The sequence below is a fragment of the Pavona decussata genome, unplaced genomic scaffold (assembly GCF_977016875.1).
Source record: "Pavona decussata unplaced genomic scaffold, jaPavDecu1.1 SCAFFOLD_87, whole genome shotgun sequence".
Taxonomy (NCBI): Eukaryota; Metazoa; Cnidaria; class Anthozoa; order Scleractinia; family Agariciidae; genus Pavona; species Pavona decussata.
The window spans coordinates 148,885-160,781 of record NW_028145504.1 but is presented as its reverse complement, the minus strand read 5'-3'; the positions used below and the strand labels follow the sequence as shown (position 1 = coordinate 160,781).

General features: G+C 41.6%; 1 protein-coding gene and 1 long non-coding RNA gene across 2 annotated transcripts in view; one reads left to right on the top strand and one right to left on the bottom strand.

The window, feature by feature from the left end:
* Nucleotides 1-11,897, bottom strand: part of LOC146474594 (uncharacterized) — a 47,062-nt gene that overhangs the window by 3,910 nt on the left and 31,255 nt on the right. The window lies entirely within an intron of this gene.
* The window catches only part of LOC146474595 (tetratricopeptide repeat protein 28-like), a 64,117-nt gene that overhangs the window by 25,597 nt on the left and 26,623 nt on the right, over nt 1-11,897 (top strand). The gene's annotated exons all lie outside the window — the stretch shown is intronic.

Below are 11,897 nucleotides of genomic sequence, written 5' to 3'. Positions count from 1 at the left end.
ACCTTTTACAATACAAAACTATCTCGACAAATCTCGAGGCGTCTCGAGTCAAGTTCCATGACAGAGTGCTCCAGTTCAACCACGGCGAATGACATAACACGTGATAATTGTCAGAATGTACATAATGTAACACAACTCGAAATGTCGCTAACATTTCTTCCCCTCCCGAATTACAGGGAAGCTGAAATTCGAATACATTTTAACTGAAAATCCTTAGCTCTAGTTCATGGTTCTCCAAAGTGTTTTGTTACACATTAATCTGATTACAGTTCGGTGTTCCGAATCTCCAGCGGAGAGATTCTAGTTATTGGTCGCCTAAGGGTCTTGCCATTAACCCGTGCGCCCACCACTCGCACTAGGCCGTCAGGGCCAGGGTACGTCTGCTGGATGCGCCCAACATTCCACTGTCGCCTCACTGTACCGGGATCAATAGCAACGACAACATCTCCAACCCGCAAACTGTCGTTACGGAAGTACCATTTCTGTCTTGATCCATCATCATCATCATTTGGTCCCTTTCCCTTTAAGGGAAATGGGGATCCAATCTGCGGTAAGTATTCTTTCATCCATCAGTTCCACACATGTCTTGTGAACTCTTGTAGTCTTCTCCAGCGCTTTCTGGGATTGAATGGCTCGGTGTCGACGCTCTCCGGTACAAAATCACCACCAATGTGTCCGATCAGAAAGTGATTTGGAGTCAAGACGCGGTCGTCGTTAGGGTCGTCACTCACAGTTGTTAAAGGTCTCGAATTCAGGAGACTTTCTACCCCAGTAAAGATTGTCTCCAACTCCTCATCATTAACTTCTGCATCACCGAGTACAGCAAAAATAGCTCGCTTTGCTGACTTAATCATAGATTCAAAGACTCCACCAAAATGTGGCGCTGCAGGTGGGTTCGATTTCCAACTCACTCCTTTATTGGAGGTCATCCGTTGTATCTTGTCTTGGTCTATAGCAGAGACTAGGTCTTGCAGTTCCTTCGATGCGCTTACAAAGTTCGTTCCATTGTCACTTAACATTTGCTGCGGCCATCCTTTCCGCACAGTCATTCTGACAAAAGCGTTAAGAAATGCATCAGTGTCCAAAGACGACGCCATCTCCAAGTGGCAACAATAGGTCTTCAAACAGAGAAACAAACAAATAGCGCTTAGCTCGAACTCTTCCACGTCCTTGCTTAGTTAAGAAAGGTCCTCCAAAGTCTACTGCACAGCTCTCGAAAGGTCTGGAGGATTGCTGCAGTCTAATCTTCGGTAACGGAGTCATTTGCTGGTGAGCTGGCTTTGTTCGAAATCGTCTCACACACTCAAAACATTCTCTCGTGACTCTTTTCACTTGTTCACGAACATGGACCACCAAGTATTTCTCTCGTACATGATTAATCGTATAGTTAAGCCCCATCTGATTCATGGTAGTACTTAACAATCAGTCCTGTGACATGATTCCTCTTAGGCAGTATGATTGGACACTTCACATGATATGAGAGATCGTCTGCATGTCGTAGTCTGGTGTTGGACCTCAAAATGCCATTAACTAATACTGGATTAAACGGTGCCAACGCACTTCCTCTTAGGATTTCCTTGTTACTTCTCAATGGCTCTATCTCTGCTACATACACTTTAGACTGAACCTCCCGAATGATAAGTTCCTCAGCGTTTTGAAGCTCCAATGGCTTCAGTTCACCCTTCTCTCTTTGTTCAGCTGGTTTCCTACAATTGTCTGTAAATCGGCGCACCCACGCTGTCACACGAACTAAAGACAATCTAACTTCCAGTTCTTCTTTTGTTTTGACTCGATACCATTTCGAGTATCTTGAGGGGTCCAATCGCCACACCTCTTCGACACTAGCCGTTTCTTCACCTTCTTCAATTATTTGGTAACTGATAGCATCCTTTGTCCCTGTTTCTTTTGTTCCTTTAAGTTCAAGGTTCTCTGTTGACACTGGCTTGTTAAACTTGCACTCTGGCCAGTCTTGTTTTGGCTTCTTCAGAAATTTGGGCCTATTCCACCATAAGTCTACGCTTGCTAACTCTTCTACTGTCAGGCCTCTTATCCCAAGATCGGCGGGGTTTACATCTGTAGGAACATAGCGTCACTGATTAGGAGCAGAGAACTCATGAATTTCTCCAACACGATGTGCTATGAAACCGCTTACACTCTCTACTCTGACCTTGGATCCAGTACCCCACATTCGCACTGTCCACCCAATAGGTCACTCCATTTGTTGGTATCTTGAGTGCAGAGCAAACTTGTCTTGTTAATCGTAATCCGGTGAGTGCACCCAAAAGTTCTAATCTGGGGATGCTCACTGCTTTTAATGGTGCCAGCCGAGACTTCGACATAATCATTCAAGCTGTAATGTTGCCTTCCTCAGACATATGACGTGCGTAAACTACAGCGGTGAATGCTTTCTCCGACGCGTCACTGAATGTATGAATGCTCAGTTCTTTCACCTTAAGACTTGGGTCTTTCAAAACACCTTGGGATTTTCACAAGTTCAAGGTCTTCCAATTCTCGGAACCACTTTGTCCATTCTTGCTGATGAGGTGTGGGCAACAGTTCATCCCAATCCCGTGCCTCCAGCCATGCTTTTTGTATCAACACCTTGGACCTGATAACATAAGGTGATAAGAAGCCCAATGGGTCGTAAACTGCTGCTGTTCGCCTCAAACATTCCTCTTGGTGAATTCAAATCCATCTAACTGTGACGAGTGTCTAAAGGAAAATTCGTCCTCTGTGGCGGCCCACGGGACACCCAGAGTCTTGGTTGTTGGCAATTCTTTCTTCTCCAAGTCTATCTCAGAAGCCCTACCTTCTTCCGCAACGTCAGCAATTACTTTCAGTTCATTCGACATCCATTTGCGGACATTAAAACCAGCCAAGTCCCCTAGTTCGGTAATCTGCTTTCTTATTTCCTTCGCATCATCCACCGTAGTTGCGGATGGCATCAGGTCATCCATGTAACAGTGTTCTAAAACTACATTAGCTCCCAATGGGTAAGTCTCCTTGTGAAGTCTGGCGTGATGTTGCCAAGCAAACTGAACACTAAAAGGGCAGTAACACCCTCAAAAAATAAACCTCGTAAACTCGTAAACCTTTGGTGCATCCCCATTGCCCAAGTTCCTGTACAAGAATCTATGCAGGGGCCTGTCCTCTGGTCTGAGAAGTATCTGGTGATACATTTGGCTCACATCACCAGCCAAAGCAACTGGCTCCTTTCTAAACTTAATCAAAACATCCACAATGTCACTTTGCAACTTAGGACCTGGTAGTGATTGACTGTTCAAACTCTTTCAATCTTGCTGAGCTGAGCCGTCGAAAACAACCCGAACTTTGGTTGTGGCCTTCTCTGGCCTACAACAGGGAAGTATGGAAGAAACCATTCTGATGGTGGCTTCGGCTCATCCTCTGGGACTTCTCTGATATATCCTTTACTTCAGTAGTCATCAACCACTGATTGGTAAGCCTGTGCCAGCTTCTCATCTTGCATTAACTTCTTCTCAACTGTGTGAAGACGTGTCTCTGCCATCTGTCTGTTTGACGGCAATTCTGGTCTTTCATGTTTCCAAGGCACAGCAACTTCATATCTCTCACCACCAAACCTGATTGATTCGTTCACTTTATCAAAGGCTAGTTTGTCTTCGGGGGAAAGTGGTTGCTCCACCTGTAGTTTAATCCCAATAGCCCCAAGGTTCCAAAGTTGTTTCAACAGATAGTTCAGATCTCCATCACTACGCTCTGACTGCTGTATGCGATAGGTGTTCAGGTAACCAGTGTTACTTGCTCCACATCCCTCAGACGTACCAATGGTACCAATTGCTGTCCACCCCAATGGACACAGTCTGGCACTAGGTACATCGTCGGATCGCCTCCACGAACCTCTTTCATAGGAAATAGCAGGTTGTAATAGTCTGAACCAATAAGAACATCGATTTTACTCCTTTTTCCAAGTTTAGGAAAAGGAATGTCCCTCAAATGTTTCCACTGATCTTTGATTTGCAGCCAGTTGGTGCGTTTTATCCCACCACAGATGTTATCAGATGTTTTCGCCACAATGACTGTGTCCACCCGGCCGTCCAGACTCTCCAAGCCAATCTCCATGGTTGGTGACATTAAATTGACCTTCTGTCCATTAGCAACATTGATAGTTATTTTCTCCTTCCTACCATCGAACCCCAGTTCCTCTACCACATCCTCATCAACATACGACGTATCACTGCCTTCGTCCAAAAACAATTAACTTGCAAGCGTCTCTACCCATGTTTCAGAATGACTGGAACAGTACGCAAGGCAATACTCCTCTGTGCATGTTCTTGTACTGTTTCATATGTACTGGACTTGTTTTCCTCTGTCATGGGTGTGTCAACCTTCCCCTTCATGGACCCAGGAACTACTTTCTCCTCATGAAGTAACCGATGGTGTCTGTCTTTGCATCCGTCAATTCCACACTCTCTGCTCCAAGTACATGAGTCACCAAGGTGCCCTTTCCCCAAGCAACGGTAACACAGTCCGAGTTTCTTCGCCGTCTCCCACTTCTTTCTATGTTCCATTCTCTTGAACATATCACATTTCCAAATTGGGTGTTTTTGGTTGCACACTTTACAGGGACGATCACGTTTCTCTTCTGTGGTCCCGAAATAAGACTTAGTTGAGCTCTTTCCTCGTACACTTCCAACACTGGACAAACCATGCTTAATTTCTGATGCTTATACCTGGTACTCAGCTTCCTCAGCAACCCAGTGACGCCGCTCTTCAAGAGAATCCTTGCTTCCCTTTTCTTTAATCCATCGGTAGTACTGGCTAAGTAGAGCTTGACGAAGTTTTTCCAGCACAATTGCATACAATGTTTCTCCTTCCAGGTCAGCAAACTTCTTATTTTCCTTTAAAGAAACCACAGTCCTCTCCAGTACGTCGGCAAATCTATCTAGCTCTTTTGGATTATCAGCGTTTATTGGCCTCATCTTACGTAGCTCACCGATATGGGCTTGAACCTGTCGCCTTGTTCCCCCATACTTTCGATTCAACCTTGCCTTAGCCGCTTCGTACGCATGATCCGAGTAACCATGCCCTTTCACCATTTCGGCCGCCTCTCCTTCTAAACAACTTTCCAGCCGCAACATTTTAAACTAAGCTAACTGACTTGTTTCATCCACACAACTGGAAAATGCTGCCCACCACGACTGATATCCTTTCTTGCCGCCCGAAAACTTTGTGATTCGAATCCGCTCGAGCTGTTTGTTTGCATCTACCACGTGACCACCTTTGTTATGGGCGCTCTTAAATATGCCGATCTGGCTTGACATAACACGTAAATAATTGTCAGAATTGTCAGAATGTACATAATGTAACACAACTCGAAATGTCACTAACAACATATATTTGTCATTTTTGTTTCAACGTTGCAGATGAAGGCTAGATATCGTTTGATGAATATAAAAGTTTTACGAGAAACTACGACCCGATAGTCACTCAGCAATAGTGTTTACTTAGGTCAGCTTAACGCCACTAGTCAAAATTGTTAGCAACGATCCCAGTTGCCCCGTCTACTCTCTCAATATTGATGAGAGTGGAATATATTTATGAAATACATGAACTGCGGATAAAGGAATGAATAAGTGGATGACCAAAGTAGCTATGTACATGTACGCATTTCAAGTAGTTACGATAAGAAGCCTGACAAAAAACATTCTTTAGGCTTTAAGCTATATTTCAGGCTTTTTTTTCGCGCCTACTTCAGTCTCGTACAAAACTGAGATGGTTATTCCCTTATCCATTCTCTCAATATTTTTAGCACTTTTGGTGTTGAAAAACTCGCATTTCAGGTTTGGAGGTTTGTTAGACATAAGTTGTCTACTTTTACACCATCAAATCTCACACACTTTGCACGTGACTTTACGACCGCTCCCCAAAATGATGTCGGCTAACAACAAAACGACTTCACCATTTTTCTTGGAAAAAAATATGAGAGGTCTTATTTAAACATGGAACACTGTACAAGGACACAAAGACGACCAGAATATGAAATCAATTACCGATAAACAGGGATTTAAACTAAAATTTCGTCTGCATAGGGTTATATATTGGGAAAGCCCTAGTTTGTACCTTTTTTGAAGTTGGTAGTTTAATGTGCAAAAAGGCCTTTCAATGGGCCATGCTAGCAAACTACAACCATCGTGAAAAGTGTCGAGGGTTTCAATTTCCTACTTTTTTTTGGTCTTCCCTCCCTCACCCAATTTTCAATGTTGAGTTTTAAATGATTTCACTCATACGAGACTGCCAAGTAAAATTAAGTTACTTGGTTCAATGGGTTGGGGGACGAGGGGAAACGTGTTTTCTGTTAGCCTTGACGATGGTGTGTTCCGCTTAAAATGGAACATCCCAAAACGCTAATACCTCAGATGACTCATAGACTGGTTTGGGCACTGCACACGAGTACCAGGGAGGGACTGAATCAATCAGCCTCACATCCCTCGTCATCTCGAAGAAGAGGACTTTCAGTGCTGCGTTGTGTCTTTCTAGGTATTTAGACTGAGCCAGAGCAGACCACCCCGTTAGCACATGCGCAAGCATCTCAGGAGATTTCCCACACAGTCTACACGTGACGTCGCCCTGTTCTGCACCTGTTTGGTGAACTGTGTACACCTTAGTGGGCATAAGCCGCTCGTACAACTCCACTACCACACTATTATTATTATTATTATTATTATTATTATTATTATTATTATTATTATTATTATTTTTATATTTTATTTAAAAAAATAATAATTAAAATTCTTTATCAAAATATTCCACACAAATTGCTATTTACAAGTTAAAAGTATAAAAAAAGAGCTATTAAAAACCTATTCACATTTCATTTCGATTAAAAAAAGGTAATATTTTTAAGCAGCAATGTTTTTGTAAAGAAAAAAAAAAACAAATGTCATGAAGTTTTAAAAAAAATGAAATTCGGCATTTTAAAATCAGTTCCACTTGATAAAAAGAAAAGAGAAAAAAAATAAACAAAATACGCATCTATCAAATGGCCCCTTCTGCAGTTTCAATGTCAATGTCCGCGTTCTTGATGTCACGTTGAATTCTTCGTAATGTCCTAGAACCTCTAAGACAGACGAGTGCAGATCTTAATAGTGCAAATGAAATTCGGCTCCTGATCCATGACATGGTTTTGGCATATTGCTCCCCTTTCTTGATAGCAATCAGCTCCGCTAATCGACTATGGTATCTCAAGCATTCATTGCCCATTCCGCTTAAAATATTGTCGCTTCTTATCTGAGAGAGGGGCTTGTACAGTTTGACGATCCGTTCAAGTCTGTACAGATCGTAAAGGCACTTTTCGGGCCGTATACGGCTGTAAATTGCATCTTATTAAGGACACTTAGAATATTTCTACGTCTTATCTGAGAGAGGGGCTTGTAAAGTTTGACGATCCGTACGGTCCCTACAGATCGTAAAAGGCACTTTTCGGTCCGTAAATTGCATCTCATTAATGACACTTAAAATATTTCCACGTGTTATCTGAGAGAGGGGCTTATACGCTTTGACGATCCGTACGGTTTGTACAGATCGTAAATTAAGGCACTTTTCGGTCCGTATACAGTCCTCGGATGTTCGTATGATACTTGGCGAGAGGCTTATACAGTTAAGCATGATCGGTTGGAATTTTAAAATAATTAAACGAAAGTTGTGTCCTTTATTTTCGCAGTTGTAAGTGCGTAAGCCTAGGGTATAAATACTGTTATTTTAAGACATTGGAGGTGTTTGATGTCAACTGTAACAACTTATTATTGACAACCGGGCAACGCGAGTCCTTTGTTTATTAAATAAAAGGAAAGAACAATGAAGAAAAGGAAGTGAGATTCAGAGGTTTCTTTTTTTAATAAGGCATCTTATATCAGACTTGTTTGGAAATGGGAATTTAAAATAAATCGGCCAGCGCGCTGATAAAGCGGATTAAAAAAACTCCGTCTTATGCCAACCTAACAGCAAACTGAACGGCTTGTAGACTTCGGATATGATAGTGTTGATGGGAACCCTTTTGAATAGACTCGGGCCGATTGTTTGCGGCAACTTTACTAACAATAGCTAGTGCGATTACATTGGATAATTGTTGATCCAAACAATCAACCTTACTGTCGAGGGAAGGTGACAAAATTGTAATTGATGCATGATGCAGGATTGCAGCTTTCATAGCGCACTTTTCAAAGGGACGCATGATGGCAACGTTAAGTCTTGTCTCGAGGAGAAACTCGTTTACTGTCACGAGCAAAAGTAGTGGATAAGGAAAGAAGGCAGTTGAGAAAACACGTAGTTAGCGACTGGGTACGAGTCTGCTATGTTAGTATATATAATCGCATGAGGCTGAGAAGAATTAAGGAGTTATTTTCAAAGTTTTCGCAAATTTCCCGAGTCGCGTAGCGACGAGGGCAATTTGCGACAACTTTTAAAATACAATAACGAATACTATAACATACAGGGCAAAATGTTCTTAAAACTATCCAGGCACTTCGTAAAACAGAAGGCCCCGAGTTTAAAATTAGCACTCACCCGCAAGCAAAAACAAACAAACAATTCACCTGTTCTCTAGCGTACAAAAAAGACAAAAATTAAGAGAAAATAAAAGTTTAATTCATGGGCAAACTAAATTAAACCAAATCCTAGGAGTGAATAATTTTGTTTCACATGCGGGGTGAAGCTTTTTACCGCTTGAAAATCACACGATTACAGATCAATAAAAATTTCAAACCGTGGGTCCAAAGAAGGAACTTGCAGAGTAATTCCTTCCACTGAATTAGACCTGCTCCTTCTTCCCATCAAAAGGGCACTGTTATTATTGTTCGGTTATCGTTCGTTGAAAGAAGCTGTAGCGAGGTGAAAGCACTTGGTCGCGGCCATGAATGATTTCAGTTTTTCAACCAAACAAATCCGATCAAGTTTATAGCTTTTGACACAAATAATCTCTTGCTGTTTCTTGTAAGAAACGAACGTTCACCTTTAGGAATTTCCTCTGTCGTCATACCACGCTTTAATACTGTAACTACGGAAAGCATTCCATTAAGTATCTTGGACCGACACTATGGCGCCGCCTAGCTCGGGGTACAAGAAGTGCAAGCACCCTGAGTCAGTTTAAGAAATTAGTAAAACAAATGGATCTCTCGAACTTAAATCAGTAAAGGAATGTGGACCTGACTGTTTTCTCTCCAGTTTGTAGAGACAAGGAGTAATTTTAATAGAATAGTATTGGTTCTTTTCTTTCTTTTTTTTTTTTTTTTTTTGATTCACCAAGTGTGGTTGGAGCCATTTAAGAGCGGATCTGAGGGCTCATAACTCGACTGGGAAGTCTGTGTAAACAACATCTCTTTGAATGGGATCTTCAGTTTAAAGTGAAACCACAGAACCTTTATTATCCCTTTGAAAAACGCACTTACTTATCATAGTCACGTCAGTCTTTTGCGTCTAAAAACTGATTGTTTTCGTGACTAGATCCCCATTCACAACGATAAAACACGTTACATTAAACCAGGTTTAAAAAAATGAAAATTGGTAACAAAAGCTGAACCATTGGCTTTGACATAGGATTCAAGTAAACTTTACCTTATGCTTTCATTTGTGCTAAATCTGTAGTCGACAAAAATCCGAAAGCGGCTTTTATGAAGGAAACAATGTTAAACTGTGTTTAGCTAAACAGCTATTAAACGTGTTTAGGCCTTGGTGTGAATGTGGCATAGGATTTAGACTGTGATATTGTTTTGATGTTGTTGTCATACCTTGTTCTTTACGGTGTTTTTTTTTGCATACCGCGTTGATAAAATTACCATATTCCTCAGGATAACAGACATCCTACAATGAAAATGCCATCTCGAATAAGTCTGCCTCTTTACGAGAACTTTTTTGTAAACAATTCACCTTAAGACCTGCCAATATTTGGCGTTACTAAAAATACAAAAGCATCTACCATCGATTAAAGGAAAGAGGGTAAGCGATCCCCACCAACCGTGAATCCCCACGGACATTCACTTCTGCTTTTTCATCTTACGTTTTTCTTTTTTATTCTTGGAATTTGTTTCTTGAATCCCCACACTCCAATAGAGTGTTTTCACGTGACGTCAAAGCTTTCAAAATTTTCTCGCGAAAACTACCGCCAACATATTGGTGTCCCTTTAAGGCTCGTCTCTCCTGTAATTTACATTACAAAACATGTCTGTGGAGGACGATAAAGCTCCTCAATTGTCTGAATATGCAAATACTCGTGATCCTCTTGTTAAAGAAAACGAACATGCAGAAAATAGCGTACATTGGAATCGATTCCTTTTTAATTTCCGGCAAAAATTACAACGGTGAATGTCTTCCTCCCATCGAGTCGATTGACCTCGTTTCATATCTAGTCCTTGAGACCAGCTATTACACTAAAGAACAAGTTAAGGCCTTCAAGAGTCTTCAAGCATATAATCAGTTGCTCGCTGGATTTGAACAGAGTGTTCACGGACTCATAATTGCTGGTAATCAGGTTGTTTTGAGAAAAGGCTCGCCACTCTCAAAAGATGAACGACCCAACTGTTCCTCTGTGGATCATCACAGAAGATGACGGAAGGAGTTTATGCGCACATTGCAGCGGTTGTATGGCTGGCCAAGGGGAAAGCTGCTCTCACATTGCTAGCGTGTTATTTTACGAGGAAAGCTAGCTTGCATCGATCAAGAATGTACTTGGATTCTGCCAACTTACAACAAAGACATACCATTTGCTGAAGTTCAAGACATCGACTTCAGGTCTACCACTAAACTAAAGTAAAACTTGACAAAACAGTGGAAAACCTCGATGATAATACGTCATGTTTCGTCTTACAAAATTCGAAAACCACAGTGAAACGGAAAAACGACATTCAAGCTCCAACTGAGGCAGAGTTGAATTACTTTTACGGAAAGCTGAACGCGTAAAGAGTAAGCCGGTTGCACTAAGCTTAATTTATTCGTACTCCGTACCCAGATCTCTATAACGAGGAGTATTTAAACATGCAATACAATGAACTACTTGAGGCCTGGGCTAAAGTGAATATTGAAATAACGCCTGAACAAGCAAATATCATTGAAGAGGATACTACGAAACAATCTAGTTCCAATGCCTTTTTCTTACAGCCATCTCATTCCCTTATTAAAACAATATGCTAGCCCCACATTTTCAGCTTTAGCAATGCTGCTACAGAACTTGGCTTCAAGTATGAAAAATAAGCCCTTGCTGCATATGAATTAGCAATGAAGGAGAGACATGTCAACTTCAATGTCAAGGAGTGTGGAATGTTTGTAAATCGGTAATATCCATGGCTGCATGCCACGCCTGATTTCCTCTTCCACTGTGACTGTTGTGGTGAGGGGGGTGGTGAGATTAAGTGTACTTACTGCTTAAAAATTAAGGACTTGGGTTTTCAAAAATACTTTGCTAAGCAAGGGTCCTCTTTGAATAGAAACACGGCAATCAAGGAAGACCATCAATAATATTATCAACTCCAACAACAACTCTTTACAACTGGGAAAAAGTACAATGACTTTTTTGTTTGTAGCATAAAGGAAAACATTGAGTTTGTGTGTCAAAGGGTTACCCCGAACCAAGATGACTGGGACACTGTACTTCCTAACCTAACCAATTGTTGGAGATTTTGTGTGTTGCGTGAACTTCTAGGGCGCTGTTACACACAGAAACGGGATATCACCCTAAAGCTGTTTGATGCTGGGGCAGTATGTTTTTGCAAGAATGAAACAGGACAGGCTGTTGTTCATTGCTCTAATACAGCATGTCCTATTTCATCCTACCACTTGTCCTGTCTTAAACTCACAGGAGTGCCAAAGAAATGGATGTGCCCTTTGTGCCGCAAAGGTTCACCACCACAAAAAGCACAAAGGCTTTCGAC